Source organism: Protopterus annectens, chromosome 15.part0, assembly GCF_019279795.1.
Source record: "Protopterus annectens isolate FY-2018-M chromosome 15.part0, PAN1.0, whole genome shotgun sequence".
In the NCBI taxonomy this organism is placed as follows: Eukaryota; Metazoa; Chordata; order Ceratodontiformes; family Protopteridae; genus Protopterus; species Protopterus annectens.
Window position 1 is genome coordinate 463,152,265 of NC_056749.1, and position 22,119 is coordinate 463,174,383.

The 22,119-nt window shown below is 41.1% G+C and overlaps 1 protein-coding gene across 1 annotated transcript in view; it reads right to left on the minus strand.

Moving 5' to 3' along the window:
* Window positions 1-22,119, minus strand: part of TMEM164 (transmembrane protein 164) — a 1,027,811-nt gene that overhangs the window by 914,261 nt on the left and 91,431 nt on the right. The window lies entirely within an intron of this gene.

Consider the following 22,119-nt stretch of genomic DNA (forward strand, 5'->3'; position numbering starts at 1 on the left):
CGCAGCATCGGGCAGCTCCGCTTAATTGGGTTTAAACCATTCTCGGCTCCACAAAGTCTGCTCCTCACTTTTTCCCTTAGAACTGATCTAGTTCTCATAATAAACACCCTATTCCTACTCTAAAGCCTGGCACTTGCTCACTAAAGCAATTATACAAGTCAGCACTAAAAAATTAAAAGCACTACACCCTCACAAACTCCCCTCGAGTACCTTGTTCCCCATTGGCCCTTTTTTTCAATTATAAAGGAATTCCCAATACTATTCTAGCATGTCCAAAGGTCAGTTGTCATTCTACTCTCCGGTCCAGCTGGTGAATCTGGGAATCTTGAGGCAATGTTAGAACTGCCTCATGTACACAGACAACCCTCTCCTCCTCCCAACAAATTCCAAAACATGTGAGAGATGCAACCATATAGCCAAACTGGAGGCTAAGCTCTCTCAACTCAGTACTGGCTTAACCAGTCAGGAGGAGAAGGAAACCACACTCACTACAATTCCAGTTTCACATAGACCTACCACGACAGCAAACCAAACACATAAACACACAAAAACATACCCGGAGGCTCTAAATAAAAATCTGCCTAAGCAGCAGAGACCTCCAAAGCAGACACCCAAGCAACCGCTACCCCAAAACAAAACACGTGAAACACATAGCTCACAAAGCCATTGTGCCGAACAGTCACAGCCCTTAAGGCTAAACAACACACCTGATACACTTGTAATAGGTGACTCTATCATCAGGCACACTGACGTCCCGCTCACCAGGCTGAACAAAGAGAAGGTCACGGTGAGCTGCCTGTCGGGCGCTAGGATCCGCCACATAACACAAGCACTCAGGTCACTCCAAGGCAAGTACAAATATGACTCCGTCATTGTCCATGCTGGTGTGAATGACCTGAGACGTACCTCCCTGGACTACATGAAAAGAGAGACAGAGGAGCTTGCTGAGCATGTAGCCAAGGCTGGTATGACCCTGACCTTGAGTAGCATCTTACCCTCACCAAGAATGATGCCACAATATGAAGACAAGATGATCAATTTCAACAATTGGCTTAAGTATTGGTGTCATTCAAAGGGGATCCAATCCCTGTCAGCCTGGGATGACATGCTCGACAAGCCCACGATGCTTCGCTAGGGATAGCTTGCACCTGTCACCCCTGGGCTTTCGGACATTGGCAAAGGCTCTTGCCACCTCCATAGTGCCTTTTTTAGGCAAGGCTCAAAAGACAAACCCACCTCCATAGGTATCACAAGGGATAAGAAACTAAGAGTAATGCTACTCAACGCCAGAAGTCTAAACCTCAAGATGCACGCACTCTAAACTCTCCTTAGCATGGAGAACATAGATATCTGTGCAGTAACAGAAACCTGGTTCAAGGCTCCCGAGAGCACCCCAGCACTACCAGGTTATACCTCATACCATGCTTTTCAGCCCCAAAACTTGGACTGAACCACAAAAGGAGGGGGAGTATCAATATTCGTTAAAGATAACAACACCTCCAGGTTGGTGGCACAGCACAAAGCATCAGAGACTATCCATGTGCAACTAACAGTGGGTAAAACTGCCTTCCAGTTTATAGCCTGCTACAGACCACCCTCCCAAACCCAGGAACCCCACTCGGCCTTCCTGAGAACACTGGAAAATATGAAGGTCTCTCCAAACATCATTATATTGGGCGACTTCAACTACGCAAACAGACTGGGAGCATTACTCTAGCTCCCACTCCCTAGCCCAAAGGTTCCTAGAATTTATAAACTCAAATGCTATGGAACAACTTGTTACCACTCCCACAAGAGGGGAAAACATACTGGACCTGATCATCACCAACATGGGGGCTCTATGCTCCAGACCAGAAGTGTATCCCTCACTGGTAAGATCAGACCATAAACTAATCTCACTGGATATTCACATCCCGACCCCACCCCCTGCCCAGAAAACCACAGTGAAAAACTTCTCTAAAGCAAATTTCACACTCCTCAAAACCGAGGTGGAATCCTTCAAAGCCCCCGGGCCTGTGGAAAATACGGCCCAGACTGCAGAATCCTTTATAAACGCATTCTATGAACACCTTCAGGAATGCATGGATTATGCAATCCCAAATAAAACCAAGACCCAATCCCCCAAAGGCAGGCGTCATGTCTGATGGACCCCAGACATAAACAAACTATAGAATAGAAGGAGGAAGTTACTACATGATAGAGCAAAATCCCAAAAAGGGAAGGCATCTCTAATCAGTATTAGCAAAACACTACGGGCACTCATAAAATCGTCTAAAGCCAGCTTCGAGAGAAAAATTGCACAGGACACTAAGGATAATCACAAGGCTTTCTTTAGTTATGTTAGGAACCTGGGTGGGAATTCCCAGATATGCTCAGAATTAGTCCAAAATGACAAAATACACCGAACCCACAGACATTGCCAACATCCTAGCTGACAGGTTCAGCGCAAACTTCTCCCCACCAAAAGGGCAAATATCTATCCCAGCAGAGTGCTGCCCCCCTGACATCTCAGATGCTCAGGTAAGAGCCGCCCTCTCCAAAGCAAAAAACACAGCATCATTGGGACCAGACGGTGTCCCGGGCTGCGTCCTACATGAACTCCAAGAAGAGCTAAACCCAAACATAAAACTACTGTTCAATCTCAGCCTTACTACAGGATATGTACCCAAAGAGTGGCGTACAGCAACAGTGGTCCCTCTCCACAAAGGTGGTGCCTCAACGGATCCTGGAAACTATCGCCCCATAAGCCTGACTAGCTTGGTCTGCAAAGCTATGGAAAGAATCATCATGGACCTCATAAATAAAGATATTGGGGACATACAGACACTGGATCCTACCCAGTTCGGCTTTGTTAAGGGCAGATCCTGCCTCTTAAACCTGGTCGATTTCTTTGAAACAGTCACCAAGGCCATTGACGAGGGGAAGGTGGTCCACACAGCCTACCTGGACCTTGCAAAAGCCTTCGATACAATACCCCACTCAGGCATTATAGATAAGCTCACCAGCTTTAATATAAACCCCTATGTCACTAGATGGGTTGCAAACTGGCTCAAGGACAGAACTCACATGGTTAGAATTGCTGGGGCCATGTCAGACTCCAAACCAGTTACAAGTGGCGTCCCACAAGGCTCAGTCCTGGGACCTCTCTTGTTTGGTATATATTTCTCGGAGGTACAGGCCAACATGGAAGGACTGTGGCTGACCAAGTTCGCAGATGACTGCAAACTAGGAGCCATAATAAACTCTCCAGCCGACACAAGCATCCTACAAAAGGGCCTCATAGAAACAGACAACTGGTGCCAGAGCCATGGCCTCAAGCTAAATGCCAAAAAGTGTACAGTCATCCCCTTTGGCAAAAACAAAGTGCCCACAAATTATCACATAGGTGGTAATCCATTAAGTACGGGAGAAGTAATTAGGGACCTGACGACCCAAGTTGATAGCAATCTCTCATTTGAAAACCATGTGGCCAAAGTGGTTAGAAAAACATTTTATATAGCCCACCCAATCATGAAGGGATTCACATCTAGATCAGGGGAGGTCATCGTGCCTCTTTACTCATCCCTCATCAGGCCTATAATTGAGTACAATGCCCCTTTTGGGATGTACCTTACCAGACACCTGCAGCAACTGGAAAGACCCCAAAAGTACCTCACCAAGAGGATCAAAGGGCTCAAACAGATGCCATATGCTGCCCGGTTAAAGAAACTCCAGCTCTACTCAGTGGCATAACGCCTGCTCAGAGGCGATCTGTGCCTGACGTATAAAGCCATGTCCAACCCGGAATTAATGGACATGCTGCACCTCAGAAAATCCAAATCCCATCGAGCTACGCGCTCAAGAGACTTTAACCTCAGCACTGAAATAAATAGAGGACATGCTGGAGGGACAGATTCATAACCCAGAGGCTCCCTTCACTCTGGAATAAAATCCCAGTCCAGGTTAGGCAGAGTCCCTCACTGACTCTCTTCAAGAGGAATCTTGATGAGTGGATGGGAGATCATAGGTTTACCCTGGGTATCACTTCTGTGTCACTGTTAAACAGAGGCACGGTATACTAACCTCGAAAAAGGGCATAGCAAAATGTATTTAAAATGGGTGGTGAAAGCCAAACACACTCTGGCTAGGCTTATAAATGTCCTAGGGCAGATAGCCTGGTATGAACCTATAATGTAACTGATGATATTAAGCTTTATGGGATGTATAAAAAAAGATAAGTTAATGAATCAACTACTACTACCAGCTGTCAGCAGAGAACTGAAACGCACCGTGCATGTGGAGTGTGTTGTAAATAAACTGATATTGTGAATTAAAGAGAGGTTTGAACAAAATAACACCTAGAGCAAACAAATCGTTGACTCAACATCTGATGCAACAAAAGGTGATAACTAAACTCACTGAATTATATAAATGGCAAGTTATGAGACACCTTGGAAAATTATGAATGTAATAGTAAATTACTGAAGTGCAGTACACAGACAAGATGTACAGGCGGACAGCAACACTCAGGAAACTTTAACATAAACATCTTCATTAAATAACAACAAATGATAGGTACTCCTACATTAATTTAAAAGAAAGCAATCCATATTAACATTTTTCACTGTCATGCATTATACATTATATAAATGTTTTCTTTTCATCACTTACTCCAACAGTACATAAAATTCTCAATTCTTGCCTTCTCTTCAACCTCCCTCTTCCGTCTGAAAATTATTTTGCTTGTAATATTCCCACACATTTCATTCATTCGTATGCAAGTTATTCCTTCCCCTTTCTAAAGATCCCACCTCCATTTTGTTTATCAACTTTACAATATTGTTGGTTTAGATTTTGATTTTCTTTAAAATCAGTCATTTTTTTAGTAGTCAATTGCATTAAACTTGGCATGTTTAGGCAATTCAGATCTTGTATCTTAGCTCAAAATAATAATTTCCTTACTTGCAGCCATTTGCGACAAAGTACACAGAAGGGAATTAACAAATTCAATAAAGAAAATAAACAGATGGTAATTTCTGGACCTTCTTATGTTGCATTCTAATAAACCCTATGTAGGCAATATACTGTTTAATGTCATGGAAAGAGCAAAAACAATTTATACACAACAGGAAGGTGCCTAAAAGTGATTTTGTTTGCTATAATGTCACTTGGAAGCTGAAGCAGTTTCTGTGAGACAAGGCATAAGGCCTAAACATTAAGCATAGAACCTCCTAGAATAACAGAGGCAATAAATATGAAGGACAATGATGCATCAAAAACAGTCAGAAATATTGGATGAGCAGATGGCTATAACAAAGAAAAATATTCTTTTGAGCTGGGACACAGGGTCTGAAGTGTCTAGATACAGTTGGGCCTTAAGTTTAATTCTACTGGCTGCCAAAACGCAATTACTAGAAAATGGAAACCAAAGTTTAAACCAACTGCATTTGAAGCACTGACTATTATAAGAGATAAAAGTACTAGAAGAGGGATCTTTAGGAAAGGGAAGGAGCAAATTACATAGAAATAAATGAAAACAATGTGGAAACTATATGCAGAAGAGTGTTTACAGGAGGAGTGAGGTTTATGGGAAGGCAGAAATAAAACAATTTATGTAATGTTAGTTACAAAGAAGGAAAATATATGTTATGTATAATTATGCAAATGGAAAAAATGTTAATGTGGTTTGTTTTCTTTTCTGTTAATGTATGTTTGCCTGTGTCTTAAGTGATAATATAATAAAAGTGTTTTAAAAAATAAGAACAACTGAATGCCACCTTGGCTATGTTAAAAGTGATGTACAATGTTTGCAGCTACAGCTGTGTTGTATGGTTTGGAATGTATAATGTTTGCAACTGAGATTGTGTCGCTATGGTTTATTGTCATTTATATAAATGTAACTTATCTTTATTAAAGTATCATGTATGACATAGGCTGTTTTTTGTTTAAAATAAAAAAAAAAAAAAAATGGAATGCCACCAAAATCAGACAGCTTTTCATATAATTCTTGAGGTGTTACTTCAGATATTAAAAAGGCTGTCTGGTGCTATCATACTACATCGAACCTCTTTCACAGAAGAAAAGGAGTGCTGATAAAATGAGTAAGAAAAGGAGTGTAGTACTGTTGGAACTGAATTCAACTTCAAAAGTGTTGGTGAGTACAATCACAAACTCTTTTTCCACAAAATTGCACCAAGACAACACGGATATATATATATATATATATATATATAGACTGTATTTTATATAGCGTACATCATGGACCAAGGTAGTTTAAAAAATAAAAATAAAAGCCAGCAGGGTGCACAAGTCCCAAAATAAAAAAGTGCCCAATCCTGGTATGCGCACCGGTGCCAGGACTTGAAAAAATGTCAGTGCAGGATCCATAAAACATGAAAATGTTTATATAGAGGGATTAGGCCAGGCATAGGGGGAGAATAACTCCCCTACTGTAGAAGGAAGTAGTAGTCCACAAAAACTGACAGGCCAAAAAAAGAGACAAAGATGATAGAGTGGACAACTGATGATGAAGAAATTGTGCATTATTACTATTATGCAAGAAGCTCAGAATTTCCAGATAGAAAATATTCAAAATAAATGAAAGGAATTAGAGGAAAGAAAAATACTTGCACAAGGAAAAACTCAAAGCTATACATCTATTTGATTTTCCTGTTCTAACTTACAGTTTTAGTGTGATTGACTGGCCTCAAAAGGTACTGGATCTGTTGGACAAAAAAAGAACGATTCATGCTTATCAAATGTCATAAAGTGTATACCAAAATTATATACCCTGATTCTGAAGGACATATGGGCCTCCTGGAAATTGATTAGATGTACAGATCTGCAATCGAGGGACTGCATATGTACTTGCTGACCTAACCAAATCTAAACATAATGAAAGTTTTAAAACATGAGGATAAGAAGTCCAAGAGGACTTCCCTGCTTAGTTTAGCAGAAGCATATCGGTGTCCCTCAGGAATGGAAATCAAACCAAAAGTAGACAAAAAATTGGCACTGAAATCTGTGGTAAATGCAAAGCCTGTAAGCATATAGTTACAGGGTTTGACAGTATAAATGGGAGAAAATTTGATAGTAAAGCAACTTTTAGATGTGATACGGAGGGCATTATATATGCACTTAAATGCCCCTGTAACAAATTTTATATTTGTGAAACGAAAAGGCCTTTTAAAATTAGATTACTTGAACATGTTAGGGACATTGAAAATGTCAAGATGTCTATCTCAGTACCAGAACATTTTTATTAGGCACATCAGAGTCTGTCTAAGGGGTTATTAGGTACAATATTAGAGAAAAAGTTGTGGATAATTATTTGTATAAGAATATTAAAAATGTTTTACTGTATAAGGAAGCAGTTTATATTTTACAATTTGACACTTTGGCACCACAAGGAATGAATGTAGATTTTAACTGGAGAGTTTTACTTTAAATAGTTTTGTATGTAATTAAATAATTAGAATATTGGCTAATTGGATTAATGAATGTATTATAAATATGGAGTGTGAAGTATTTTTGGTATTCTCCTGTGAAGGCATCAGCCGAGACATCAGAGGAACAATAAACGCTGTTTTTCTTCATATTGGGTCACTAGTTTGTTTTCTACTATTTTGCTTTTTTTTCGTGGTTTAACTGGTTCTATGGCTAGTGATCCCAATATTGATCTGCCAAGGGTGTTTCGAGGCAGCAGAGACCTATGGATAAGTATTTATCCCAACCGAATGATAGAAAGGTTAATTTGTCTTCTACACATACTGAGGCTGTTATTGGATCCGTTGGCAATTTACAGACTTGTACCTCGAATTTACAAGCCTGGAATAAATGGGAAACAGATCAGAAATGCAGGCTTTCCAATCCGTTCTCTTTTATTGAATGGAAACAGGTGCCAATGAGTACGGAAATTAAGGTACTGGGATAGTCTTTTGAGCAATTATTTTACAGACACATCTGTATTTTTAAATGTTCACAGTTTGATCAAGTATCTTGAATTAGAAATAACCCCCCCCCCCCGAGGTCTGAGAGTGTTTAAAGATCCAGCGACACCTTTTGTGATATAGATTTAACTTTTCATAAGCGCTGGATTCAGGCAGCCCACAAATGTACTACAGAATGGGTTGCTATACTTGTCGAGTAAGACAGGGTGAAACAAAATAATTTACAAAAAGACATCAACACCACTTGTAGTAATATGTCCAAAACAGGTCCATAGTTTTTGGACAATATCTTGAAGGATATTAACAGTAAACTGAAGGGACATGAACAGGACATAATGAATAGAAAAAGAGACAAATTAATTAGACACACAAAAAACTATGATAGTGGTTTGGCCTTCACAAAGGCCAATAGAAAGAATGTAAAATGTCATGTGACTTAAGGAAGGGAAGAGGGTGGAAGAACAGCGTTCTTTTGGTTCACGGCCATCCTTTGAGACAGTTTCTTCTGGTGCAGATAACTGTGTAAATAATGGTGAATATCAGACTTGCAACCAGCGCAAAATAGTGCGGAACATCAACAAACTTTTTGGAACCAAGGGGGAATTAGACGTTCTACCAGGAAAAAAAACATAAGTGAGAAGGACAGTTTAACCAACAATATCAGCAATACCACCAACAATATTCTCAGCCGTGGCAACACAGGAATAAAAGGGGTAGATGGTAAAGTGGACTCTCATGTGGTTAATTTATCTGGCTATAATTTAATTATGTATGAACAAGCTGTATTAGAATGTGGTTACAAATTTATTCCTACAGTAATACCAAGGCTTCATGATTTAAAATGTGATGTTTAAGTTTATTAGAAAATTACAATTGAAGTATATGTTTAGACATAACCTGGAGGTTGCACCTCAGATTTCTGATGTTGATTAAGATGTTTCTCTAATTAGTGATTATAGCTTTTTTCCTGTGAATCTGATGATGTTTTAAATCCATATTATTTATTTGATACTAGTAAAATAGAGGTAAAAAGTAAATTCATACCTGTATTTAATTGCACGGCGATTATACATATATAGATTTTAACTGGAGAGTTTTTAAATAGTTTTGTATGTAATTAAATAATTATGATATTGGATAACTGGATTAATGAATGTATTATAAATATTGAGTGTGAAGTACTTTCAATATTCTCCAGTGAAGGCATCAGCCGAAACGTCAGAGGAACAATAAACACTGTTTTGCTTCATATTGTGTCACTAGTTTGTGGTTTTCTACAAAAATCTGGCAGCAACTGAAATGTGCTAAAAAAGCAAATTAAAGAATACAAGGAGAAGACTCAAATGAGAAGGCAAGAACTGTGAAAAAGGCATAAATACTACGGTAAGTACAGAAAACTCCTGGAACAACCTCATGTTGATCAGGATTTGAAACAGAAATGATTGAGGAGGGGTGAATTTAAACCAACAGATGAAAGGTTAATATTGGTGGCCCAGGGTAGTGGACTCCATACATGTTGGTTTACAAAGTCTAGTGAATGTGTGGGAGAAATAGACAAATGCATGTTCTGTATAACACAAGTGAAAACAGTCACACATCTTGTTGCTGGGTAAGGCATACTAATGGCAGAGGGTCTGTGTACTGAAAGGCATAATAATGTGGCAAGACTGTTGGATTGGGGATTGTGCAAACATTAAAATACTGAAGTAGCAGAGAAGCACTGGAAACATGAGCCACAAAGCAGAGAATAATGAAGGTTATACCACATGGGATCACCCATTACCAACTAATAGATGCAAAAAAAAAAAAAAAAAAACAGAAACAGTAGTCCACGAAAAGAAGACAAAACAAGCACTGATCACTGAAACTGCCACACCCAGTGATTACGGGTCTACTTCACGTTGTCGTAAGCTGACAATATTGAGTCCGATATTGTTGGCACAATGATATCGAAAGTGAAGAACATCGTGCAAGTAAATGGAAATCTCTGTAAGGGGAGATTTCCATTTACCTCAATGTAGTGCGGTCTCAGAGTTGGTATATTTAAGTAGGGTGTGTGTGTGTGGGGGGGGGGGGGTGCAGGGGGGCTTGCCCCCCTGCCTACACCATTTAGTTTATTTTTTATTTTTTATTTTTTTTACATTATTTGATGTTTTACTTAATCAATAAAGTTCGACCTTTATTGATTCGATTAAGTAAACTTTTAATAAGGTGATACAGACGCGTGATTACAGTGTCTTATACACAGAGAAATACAGTCATAAAAATACTAGGATTTGCAGGCAGAAAGGAGAGAAATCTGAAAGATATGCAGACAGTTCCAAAAGTATTAGGAGCAATGGGTCTCAAAAAGAATTTACAGTCGTATTTAGATATGCTACCAATATAAGTTGTGTATGAACTGTATGAAGAGTCAATTTTGGCCACATTGTGGGTTCTGCAAAAAGCTCTTTTGGCTAAAATCAAAGATTTAAACAATACTAATTTCAGGAACTTTAATCATGCCCTGACTTAGGAATGGGGTCCATTCCTGTCACTGCATTAGAAACCCAAAAGACTTGGAGAACTTAAACACAGAAAGGAACTGAAATACTCCCCTCTGTGGCACAGTGGGATGGAAGCATGCCTCGCAATTCAAAAGATCTGGACAAAACCTTAAAATAGTGGAGGGACAAAGGCAAAACATAGGGACAGATTTCAAATACTGCTCTTACAAACTTAGAAAGTTGCTACAATAACAGAGTTTGTGTTGGCATACATTTTCTGACGGATATGAAGTCTGGAACTCAAATGGATATCATTAAACAATGACTTCCATCTTCAGTGATCTTCCAGAAAACCACAGATTTTATGAGGAGCATACCAAAAATATGAGGCAAAAATCTGAACATTCTGCAAAAATCTGGACAATTAAGAGGTATGGATGGGACTGTGACCCAGCTGTCCTTTGTTCACTTAGCAGTGTAGGCAATAGAGGAGCCTGGCAGAAAGGGGTGGGAAGAAGTGGCATCTTTCTGCTCAGCCATTCATGGGGGGAAGGGTGGGGGTTTCTGCTAGAGATCTACCACTGCTCCCTGGTGATATGGGTGTGCTGTAATTGTACAGCAGGCAATCAGTGACTGTGTCATACTGTGGGAGTGATGGGGAGAACTAACTGACATTATGCAAGACAATGCGCATGAACTCAAGTCCTGTCCAGTTACGGTATAACAAAAATCTTCACCATATAGGAACAGCACATAATGATACTGCCAGGCTGCTCAGTAATTCTTGTTCCCCTTGCAAACCTGACAATGGCTACGGTGGTGCCAGCCCGGCAGTTTAGTACTGGGAGCGCGTATTAGGAGCAACTAGGGCAAAACCAAGCAGTTTACGGACAGCAAGAAAGCTATACACAGGGTAACAAAAAAAATCCACTACATATTTTTATGCTTGCATCTGTCCTTGGTGTCCCATACCCCTGCACTTTTACTCCTCCTGAAATTGCTCCCAAGCAAAGTCTGAAGTGTCTGTGGTAACTGCTTTGGAACAGGGAGAAAGGGTGACTTGGATTTAAGGAAGTCTGTTGTCTCCACTAAAAGACTTCTCTTCTGATAAACCTCAGCACTGGGATTTGAAAAGATAAAGGGTGTTGATGCTGGGACCAAAGAGATTTTTAGATACCACTATATCCTTATCATATGCATTATATTAAAGGATGCTACCCTTTGTAAATAACTCAGTACTATATAATGTAATGTCTAACCCACTGCATAATTACTTAACTATTCCCTGTATGTATGTCTTTTGGCTTTTCCCGGTTAGGGGTCGCCACAGCGGAACTCCAGTCCGCTAATGATTGGCAGTGGATATTTATGGTGCTGAGTTGCCAGCCCAATGCCCAACCTTCAAATAAGGCACACCCATTCACGCAAGCACCTACGAGCATGTCTTTAATGTCACTCGACCGCGGGGAGGCCATGCAGACTCCACACAGAAGGCGCTGTACAAAACATAATTAGTATGTATAGTTACTATCTTATCTATTTTTACATTGTAAAATTTTAATTACATTCTGCCTGACACTGTCAATGTATAACAAAACATTTTGTTTGTACTGCATGTACCGGAGCTTTTCTCCTTGGCATCTGCTGAAAAGGTACCTTTATGCCCAACTGGATTTCCTCAGTCAACAAATGTAAAATAAATCAAATGTTAGGCTTACAGCTTCGCAATGTTCTATGCTCAGTGGACCTAATGGCAATGGTGTCAACTCATCCTAAAGAGAGAGCTGTTTAACATTAGATACTTTGTATGAGGGAATTAAGGATTTGGGCACTAGGAACAGTTTAAACAACTATAAAATGCATAGTTTTGTTAAAAAGAAGACAGGATCAGTTACAAATGATAAAAAATAACATTTCACAGGAGAAAATACATATACTGCTTTGGAATTCTGACTTAAATGGGACTTTAGGAGCAATTCAATACCAAAGAGTAAAGAATACAGTGGCAGGTACCTAGGATGAAGGTCTACGAATCTATGAGCCTACAAAGATCATGACATATTGCAATACATGCTTATTGCTTTGGAGTTCACCTATGACTATGCCCTATGCTACACTGGCATCATAAATAGAGAGCCATATGTATGAAAAGGGCTTTGAATAGTTTAAGTGCATGGTCTGTAAAATAAAATAATGCTTCAATTTTCAGACAAATTTCATTACATTTGCATAATACAAGTGTTATTTATTTATTGATTGACTGATATTTGATTACCAGGAAAGTCAGACTGGGTAGGAGTCCATTTTCAGCTGAGGCCCAAGGAGAAAAGCTCCAAACCAAAGTATTATAAAACATTTTAATAATAATTTTAGTCTTTAAAAAATACAGAAAAAACAACTAGGGTTTAATTATACCAAATTAGCATAATATGAAAACATTGGTTAAAAATAGATATGATAATCAGAGAAATTAAATATAATACAAGCAGGAATTGCAATACAAAGTGAGAGAAAAACAGGCTTATGGTACATTTAGAGAAAAAGCCAGGGGAAATAAACAGATAGAAGGAAGAGAGTGAGTGAAGAAGGGAGAGTAACTGGGTATAAGGGTTGAATAGATATTTGCCCACATTTAGGGATATCAGAAGAAGCACACAAATGTGAAAGGACTTATCTGTATTTCTCATTGTTTTTATTATTAAGTGTATGCTTTTAGTTGTGATGGTCACTCTATCATTCGGTTAGTTGTTTATGTCATAGACAGACTTCTGGCTGCCTGCGTTACTGTTTTATTTGTGACATTTAGGAATATAGTTTATCCCAGTGTTTAGCAAGAACAAAGCTGGCTTTTGGCTACGGAGTCTTTCAGAATGGTTTGAAGAATGCGAGGGAGGGTATTCATTTGATGGATAGAGATACAGAGTTCTAGGCCTTAGCAACTTGGTATGAGTACAGACAATGCACAGCAGATTTGATTGGTTTGTGGACAGACTGCAGTTTTTGGTCATTTGATCATAATGACCGACTAGGAACACAGTTCTGTAAAATGTTATTCAGTGCTGGACAAGCGGATGGATTCTGGATAATTTTACAGGTGGCAAGAAGCTGTGTATATATTAGTTGATGGGGTATTTCTAACCAAATTCGACTTTTTAGTGGTGGGTTCTGAAAGGGTAATTTGCTGCACATTTATCAGCTTTATTATAGCATTATTCAAGTTTTGATTTTTGTGATGCATAAAGGTTAGTAAGGATGGGAGCACCATAAATAAGTTTGTGGAGGACATAAAGTAGTGGCAATTGCAGCTTTAGCTGAGTCAGTGAGAAAGCTTTTGGTGTATAAAGCATCCCTAGTTTTTGAAGTTTTTCTTGTGCAAGTTTATATATGCAGGTCAAATTTAAGATAGACTATTTTCTCCAATAACTTGCAATGAGAAGCAACGTCAATGGTTGTACTATCAATAAGACTTCAAATTTTGTTTTTTTTTTTTTTTGTTTTTTTTACGGGAGAGGGATTTGAGGTGAAAAGTAGTATATATATATATATATATATATATATATATATATATATATAGATATAGATATAGATATATATATATATATATATTTTTATGGTTGAGCATAAGTTGCGAGTTACAAAGCCATGTTTCAGTTGTTAAAGCTTCCCGAGCAATTTTTTGGAGGTGTGTCACATTAAATTATTAGCTGCTGCAATAGAGATTTGTCATTGGGCTTTGCTGCATAACTCTCATCCCATCTACACCTCCCTACAATGACTATTATATGCCATGTTCATGCTACAAGACATCTCTGTTGTCTTTACTAATGCCAAGAAACAGAACTGTTCGGCAGTACAAAATAAAGTGGATAAGTACTTCAAGGTGTACAGCCTAGTTTGACTCCAGTACAGCAGTATAACTTGCAAAGCTCATCTTACTGTAAGTAATAGATTCCTTAACTTCTGTGAATGCTAGATATCCACATCAAAACTTTAGGAGCAACACTTCTCATTTTGGAGTACCTGCTGTGATTACACATTGTTATCTACTGGAGTTCTCAGTGAAGAGTACAGCTAACAACAGACATCATCTAGGACTGCCACCTTTTCAAATGGCCAACTGGAAAATGTTTTGTGTAAACGTGAGATTTTGCAGGTCAGATCATACTCCACATCACTGCAATGGATTGGACTTCAGTTTTTCTGTTAAAATGCTCATTCTTGTACCATCTGAGTTGTTTCAATTGTTTCATGTAATGTTAGGTGTTTCAGATACAAAATAAATGCAGCTATTAAAAGAAATGTAGGAAAAAAGAAGTTGTGTTTTATCATAACATTCCATCCATGTTGTCGCTCTTCATTCATTCATTACTGATAGGGCTTTGGTTCCGTCTACCGACATGGTCGGTACCAAGCTCGCACCTGCCAAAAACCCTCACCTAAGTCCTACCCACAATGCCCCTCTCATAGTCTCTTCAGATCGAGTTTGCCCACCCTTATACTATAAGGAGATTAATAATTATATTAGGAGGCTCTGTCTGAGCAGATACTCTAACTAATAAGGTAACCCTGAAGTCCACCAGGAGTCCAGGCAGGGGGAAGGAGGGCAGGAAGTAATGAATGAATGAAGATCTACAACACAGATGGAACGTTATGGTAAAACATAACTTCTTTATCTGATGATGTAAATCTTCATTCATTCCTTACTGATAGGACCAAGTCCCCAGCTGCTTTTAATCCTGGATGGCCCTAAGAAAGGATATTACTGAGCACCATAGAACCAAAAGATGCTCTTCCCCTCGAGGCCAAATCCAATTTGTAATGAGTGATAAAGGTATGTGGACTTGCCCAAGGGTCTGCTGCACAGCTATCGTCCATAGAGGCTCCGGAATGAAAGGCCACTGAGGTTGCTATCGATCTAATTGAGTGAGCCTTTATTTTGGAAGGAAAGGACATTTTGTTTTGTTGGCAGATGAAAGTAATGGCGTTTCTGAGCCAAGAAGATGAGGTCATTTTGGAAACAGGCTTACCCATCCTGGGTCCTGCAAATGCTACAAACAATTATTCCATTTTCCTAAGAGATTTTGTTCTGTCCAAGTAAAAACAAAGTTGCCTGTGAACATCAAGGGTATGTAGAAGGTACTCCCCTTTATTTGAATGATGGGGAAAGAAAACGGGTAGGCCAATAGATTGGCTGATGGAAAAAACAGAAATGACCTTGGGCAAAAAGGACAGATTAGTATTTAAAGAAACTCTATCCTTCTGGAAAATCAAATACGGTCTCGACACTCAAGGCCTGCAATTCAAACTCTTCTCGCTAAGGTAAGGGCTACTAGGAGTAGGGTTTTCCCGGACAAAAATTTTACATTGCATGGATTAGAAGGCTCGAAAGGAGGACTTAACGACTAAATCACCAATGTCAAGTCCCATGGTTCTGTGGGGGGTTTGAAAGGAGGTTTAATATGTAAATAGAAGTTATGTTCTTACCATACAAAGCTCGAGAGTTTGGTTCCACTGGCTGAGGCTCCCTATATCCCCACAATGCTAGGCAGTTACCTCAGATCTCCTTTGTGTAGCTAGCCCCAGCCAGCTTATAAAGTATAACTGTAAAAAAAACAGAACCCACCTCTAACAACAGGAAGAAGAAAGAAAGACATCCTCCTACAAAATGCATAATAAAATATAGCAGCATATAGCTAAGAAAGGAAAGAAAGAGTAGAAAGAGAGGTCACAATCACACTCCCCTAGGTCTGTCCAGAAGGTGGGAAGGGGAGAAGAAGAAGAGAAAGAAAGAAGCTAACAGAAGATTCTAAACTGGAACGGTACTGGTAGTTGTCTAGAGACTCCTGAGAACAGTGGAACCAAAAATTAGCTCTATGCTAAGCTAAATCCAACTATAATGGGAAATAAAAAGTGTGAGAGAGTAGCCCAAGTAGCAGCTGCACAAATGGTGTCAATCAGCAGTCTGTCTTGCTAGAGAAGTAGAGAAGTAGCCAAAGCTGGGGGGGGGGCTTTAGGCTTATTAGGGCAGTTTTTTGTCTCTAATCTCAAAGGGTAAAGGGTAATCAGAGATGTTAGCCATCTGGATAAAGATAAAACTGGAAAACCCTTTCTGCTTTCCTTAAGATAGGAGACAAACAGCTTTCAGATTTTTTTTTTCTGTTGTTGTCCAGTCTCCAAGTAGTACCTTACTGAACATCCAGACAGTGTAATTTTGTTTTTTTGTTCAGACCTACTTGAAAAAAAAAAAAAAGGGAGGTCAATGCAGGTTAGATTTTTTGATTTACCACCTTAAAAAAAAGAAAAGGGAGTTGGCGGTGTTACTCTGTCCTTAATGAATGGAACATAAGGTAAGGAGAAAAACGCTTGAAGTTCTGAAAAGTCTCTTCTCTGATCTAGTGAGCTGATAGCCCAGCCACCAGAATGATTTTTTTCCATAATAACTTTTAAGGACAGAAAAGCTAAGGAAAAGAATCAAAGAAAGAGAAAAAGAAGCAAGAAAATTTAGGTCCCGATTTCTTACAGGAGGTCTGAGAAGAAAAACTCCTTTCAAAAAAAGGCTTTTGTGTGGGACATTAGGGCAGATTCAGAAATACCCTGGAAATTAGAAATAGCTGCCAATTGAACCTTAGAGTAGATGGAGATGAACCTGCATGGAAGAGTTCAGCAAAATCAATCAGGGACTAGACTAGTTGAAGCGTGAAAGGATCTATGTCGTTCATGCCCAATCTATCAAAATATCTCTAACAGAGTGAGATAATTGAGGAAGCCTGGCTACGGTTGGAAGTGGAGGAACCAAGCAGTGAGGTTCAAAGAAATCGATGCAGAAAGGGAACCACACTTCCCTGCTGGGTTGGCCTGGTAAAGGGAATAGAGTGAGTATCTCTGCACTTGCTGAAAAATCTCTCTCTCACTACAGAGTCTTCAGAGACCCACTGGCAGGAGCATGAGAATAGCTGCTCAACAAGCACTGCTCTCATCTCCAAACATTTTGTGCAAAGTGGCATTTTTGGTGGTTGCCATGTGTGCCCTGGACCTGCCCTGATGATGCCCCCCCCCCCGACAGGGGCATCCATCCCAGGTCAGAGCAGAGGAGGAGGAGGAAGTCAAAAGTCCTCCCAGGAGCTGGGGGGGGAACCACCACCACAGCATGAGATGCTTTTGCACATAATGGTGATCATTGGATTGTGAGACATTGGAAGTTCCTGACTGACCACTGAAAAAAAAAGCATCACAAGGAGGATCCGGTATCTGGCCAATGGAAGGAGAATGGAGGCGCTGCCATGATTTCCAACACCTTTAGAACTAACTAGGCTCTGTTGGGCTTGTTGTTTGTGAAGTAGTGTTACATTTTTTGAATGTTTGATATCTCCTATTAGTTTGGTTAGATTAGTGTTGCAGACATGTTTTAATTTAAAAGTGTAATCTCTGGCCATCAGAAGGAGATGCTTGGGTGGGAGAGCTGAGGAGAGCCAGTCAATAATAAATGGAAAACAACTCCTTCCTTGTGTCTCAGTGAGGTGAGACCCACTATGCCCTGAAGGTCTATAGAGCACATCCAGTTTCCTTTTCCCAGGGGGGAAGAATGGGATTGCAGCGACCATCATCTTCTTGTTTTTTTTGACCGATCTCTGAGAGATAGATCCAAATCCAATTCCAGTCCAGTCCCTGTTTTTTTTTTGGAAAAAAGAACCTTGAGTAGATTCCTAGATCCTAGCTGGTGCTGGCTGAATGGGCTCTTTTCTTTTTTTTTTTTTTGTTTCCAAAAATTTCCAAATATCCCTTTGGAGAAGGGGTGGAACTGGGAAATTTTTTTTGAACTGAAATGATGGACTGTACCCATTTGTCTTGTGTCAAGGATAGCCAGCTTCTGGGTACAGTGACAACCCCCTCTGCCTCTGGCGGAACCGACCTCTGTCGCCAGTCAAGTTGTCCTTGAGATTGTTTAACGAACCACATCTTTCCTTCTGGCCTTTGGGGGTAAGGCCTAGAAGGGAGTAAAAAAAACTCCGACGGCAGAAAGGGTTGCCATCAGTCCGCACCTAGTCAGGGTCTCTTTCTCTTGTGGACAAAGAGATGATCCATCCACTATCCATGGACCTAGATTCCTTGTTTAGGTGGATGGACAGGCACCTGAAGGATCGCAGTTCCTTCTTTGTGGCAAGCACCACCATAGCATCCACCATCCAGAGACTCCTTTTAAAAATTCCTGATCTGATGGAGCTGTGATGAATGGAGGGGGAGGTGGGGGGAGTGGGGTCCACTGAATCAGGAGCCTTTTATGCCTTACCTGCATGGGGGGGGAGGGGGGGGGGGGGGACTCCAGGAAGGGTTGAGGGCTGGCCAATTCCCTCTGTTTAGGATCTCCAGAATGTCTGCAAATGAGACATCTTCAGAGGAAGGAGGGGGGGGAACCTCAGAATCATCCATCTGTGTCCGTGATAGACTAGAGGTGAGTCAGCCGACTGTGGAGTAGAGAAAGAGTTGATGGACTGGGCAGGCACCGACTGATGAGTCGGGGCTCTGAAGCATCCTGGGCTCCTGCTCGGACTTAGTCGACTGACCCACCACCCTCACTCTGAAGGGTTGAGACAGACAGGGAATCTCAGGCTTCAAAACTGGTGAACACAAACACACACTCAAACACACCAGTTATACCCTGTCAGAATAACAACTTTAGTAAAAATACTAAAAAATAAAGTACAATAAACAGTAGTACACTACACAAACACTCCTAGGGAAAGGAGGGCCTAAGGCAGGGAAGAACTAAAGTTCTTTTAACAAGAAACGGGAAAAATTAGGTAACCAACCTCGAAGCTGTGGGCAAAAGAGAGATCTGAGGTAACTCGCCAGGAACCAACTCTCGAGCTTTTAGCCATCCAGCAAGAATGAAGGCGAGATAGACAACTTAACATTACTCCTTTCATGAAGGTTTTGCACAGTCGGTGTGACATAACTGATTAATTGTCGATTCCATTGTGAAAGTTTGCAACAACTGCTAAATGTACTGTAATCGTCAATACTAAAGCTCCAGTGTGTAAAAGGGTAGTGAAATATTCTAGGATCTTCTGAATAGGCATAGAGTAGGGATCCATGTTTTGTTCTTTGGCCCATATAGAGAACCTAGTCCACTTACTGAAATAAATTTTTCTGGGGGATGGTTTGTGCGAAGCCAGGAGGATCTCGCGAACAGTGAATGAAATGTCAGGTAACCTGGCAGTCATCGGAAGTGGAGAAACCAAGCTGTGAGCTTGAGGCTGTGGAGATTGGGGTGAGTCAATCCCTGAAGGTGAGTCACCAGTCCTTGAGAATGATCCAGGATCCATGGGCTGTGGATCAGTTGAGGTCACAGGAAAGGGAACTAGACTTGACAGGGCCAATAAGGGGCAATGAGGATCACTTTGCTTCTCAACCTTTGAGCTTTCTGTAGAAATTTTGGGAATAGGGGAAACAGGGGAAAGGTGTACAGTAGACCCGGGGGCCAATCGTGCATCAGAGCATCCCTCGGTGTCTCCCCTTCAGGGGGGGATCAGGGCAAAGTAGCTTCTGCATTTGTTGTTTAGGGGTGAAGCAAACAGGTGGCAGCAAGGCCTGCCCCAGTGACGGAAGATTTGAGCCACTATAATCAAGTTGAGAGACCACTGGTGAGGCATCAAAATGTTCCTGCTCAGATTGTCTGCAGTGAGATTGGAGCTCCCGGGAATGTGCATCACTATGAGAAAGCAGTTGGAAGCCATCGCCCAATGCCACATTCTCATGGCTTCCCGACATAGGGGGTAAGACCTGGTTCTGCCTTGTTTGTTTATGTACCAGACGACTGACATGTCTGATCGTATTGCAATAGTCCCGGAACTAAAGGATATGTGGAACTGTTGCAACGCTAAGAGAACTGCCCTCAATTCCAGGACATTTATGTGCAAATTGGTCTCTATGGGGGACCAAGTGCCTTGGACAGTCCTTCCCTGGAAATGCCTCCCCCCCAACAGAGAAGCGTCTGTGGTCACTGTGGCCTTGGGCTGGGGAAGAAGCGTCTGTGGTCACTGTGGCCTTGGGCTGGGGAAGAAGCGTCTGTGGTCACTGTGGCCTTGGGCTGGGGAAGACAGAACGGTCAACACCAAAGAGTAGTTTCTGGCTTCATCCACCACAGCATTTCTTCCTTGCAAAGGTTTGTAAGATGCATCGTGGTTGAGAGGGTGGGCTAAGATAGACCATTGTGAAGAAAGGAGCCACTGTAATAGTCTCATGTGCAACCTCGCCAGGGGTACTAAGGTAATGGATGCTGCCATTGAGCCTAATAGTTGCAGTACTAGGTGTGCTGGTACAATGTCTGTGGAAGGAGAACTTGAATCCGATTGCTTATTTTTGAAAGCCTGTGAGGAGGAAGGGAAGCTTGACAAGACATTGTGTCGAAGATTGCTCCAATGAATTCCAGTGTCCTTGTTGGGGACATGTTTGATTTTTCCATATTGATTGTAATACCTAGGTGAAGAGCAAGGCCTTGAGTGTAAGAGACTGAGAATGAGAAGGTTCCTGGTCATGGCGGTGAGGAGCCAATCTACATATAGAAACATCTGGAATCCTTATAGTCGGGGATGAGCTACTACAACTGCCATACATTTGGTAAACACTCTGAGGGCTGTAACCAGAACTGGTAGTGATTACCTCCCACCTGGAAGCGAAGAAATCTCCAGGAACGTTTGTCCATCTTTATGTGATAATACGTGTCCTGAAGGTCTACAGAGCACATCTAGTTGCCCTTCCCCAGAAAGGGGAGAATGGACTGCACTGTGATCATCTGGAATTTTTGAGGTTTGATGAATTTGTTTAGTAGGCTGAGATCCAGGATTGGTCTCCAGTCCCCTGTCTTTTTTGGCACTAAAAAGAACCTAGAGTAAAAACCGGATCCTATTTGGTCTGGTGGGACTGGTTGGATGACTTTTTTATTAGTAGCTTTTCGATTTCCAAAGCTGCAGCATCCCCTCTGACCGAGTGAAATGTCGGGGATTCATTTTGAAGGTCTGGGAGTGAGATAGAATGGGATAGGACAGCCTCTGGATATTATTCTCTGCACCCATGAATTTGTTATGAGTTGCCAGGCTTGTAGGTGCAGAGAGAATAGTCCCCAGACTGCTTCCAGAGGAAAGCAATTGGGCCGCTGCTCAGGAGCGCTGGAAGGGTCAGCTACAGAACAAATCCCTAGTGCCTGGTTGCATGGACGACTCTGCCCCAAAAGGGACATCTTCCAGGCAAGATCCCCCTCTGCCCCAGGGAGAGGAACGCTCATCATGAGTGTCACGAAAAGATCCTTGGGACTTCTTGAACCACAATTTTCCTCCCCTCTGATTCCTGGAGTAGGATCTCTTGGGGGAGGGTGGAAAAACATATGCCCACGGCAGACAAGGTCTTTCCATCGTTCTCACTGTGTGATAGTACGTCTCTTACTTTTGGACCAAAGAGGGAAGATTCGTCAACAGGTGCATTGACAAAAGGAAGATTTGAAAGGGTCCACAAAGTCACACAAACTCATCCAAGCATGCTGTCTGACGATGCCCAATGCGGCTGCTTAAGCTGCCCCATCAATAGTGAGAGAAATCAAGCGCATTGAGGAGTTCGAGATGGATTCTAGGATAGCCAGCTGGGAGGCAACAGTATCAGGCAACTCCTTAGGCAGTACCCCCACCAAAGAGGCAGAAATTTCTGAAATTAGG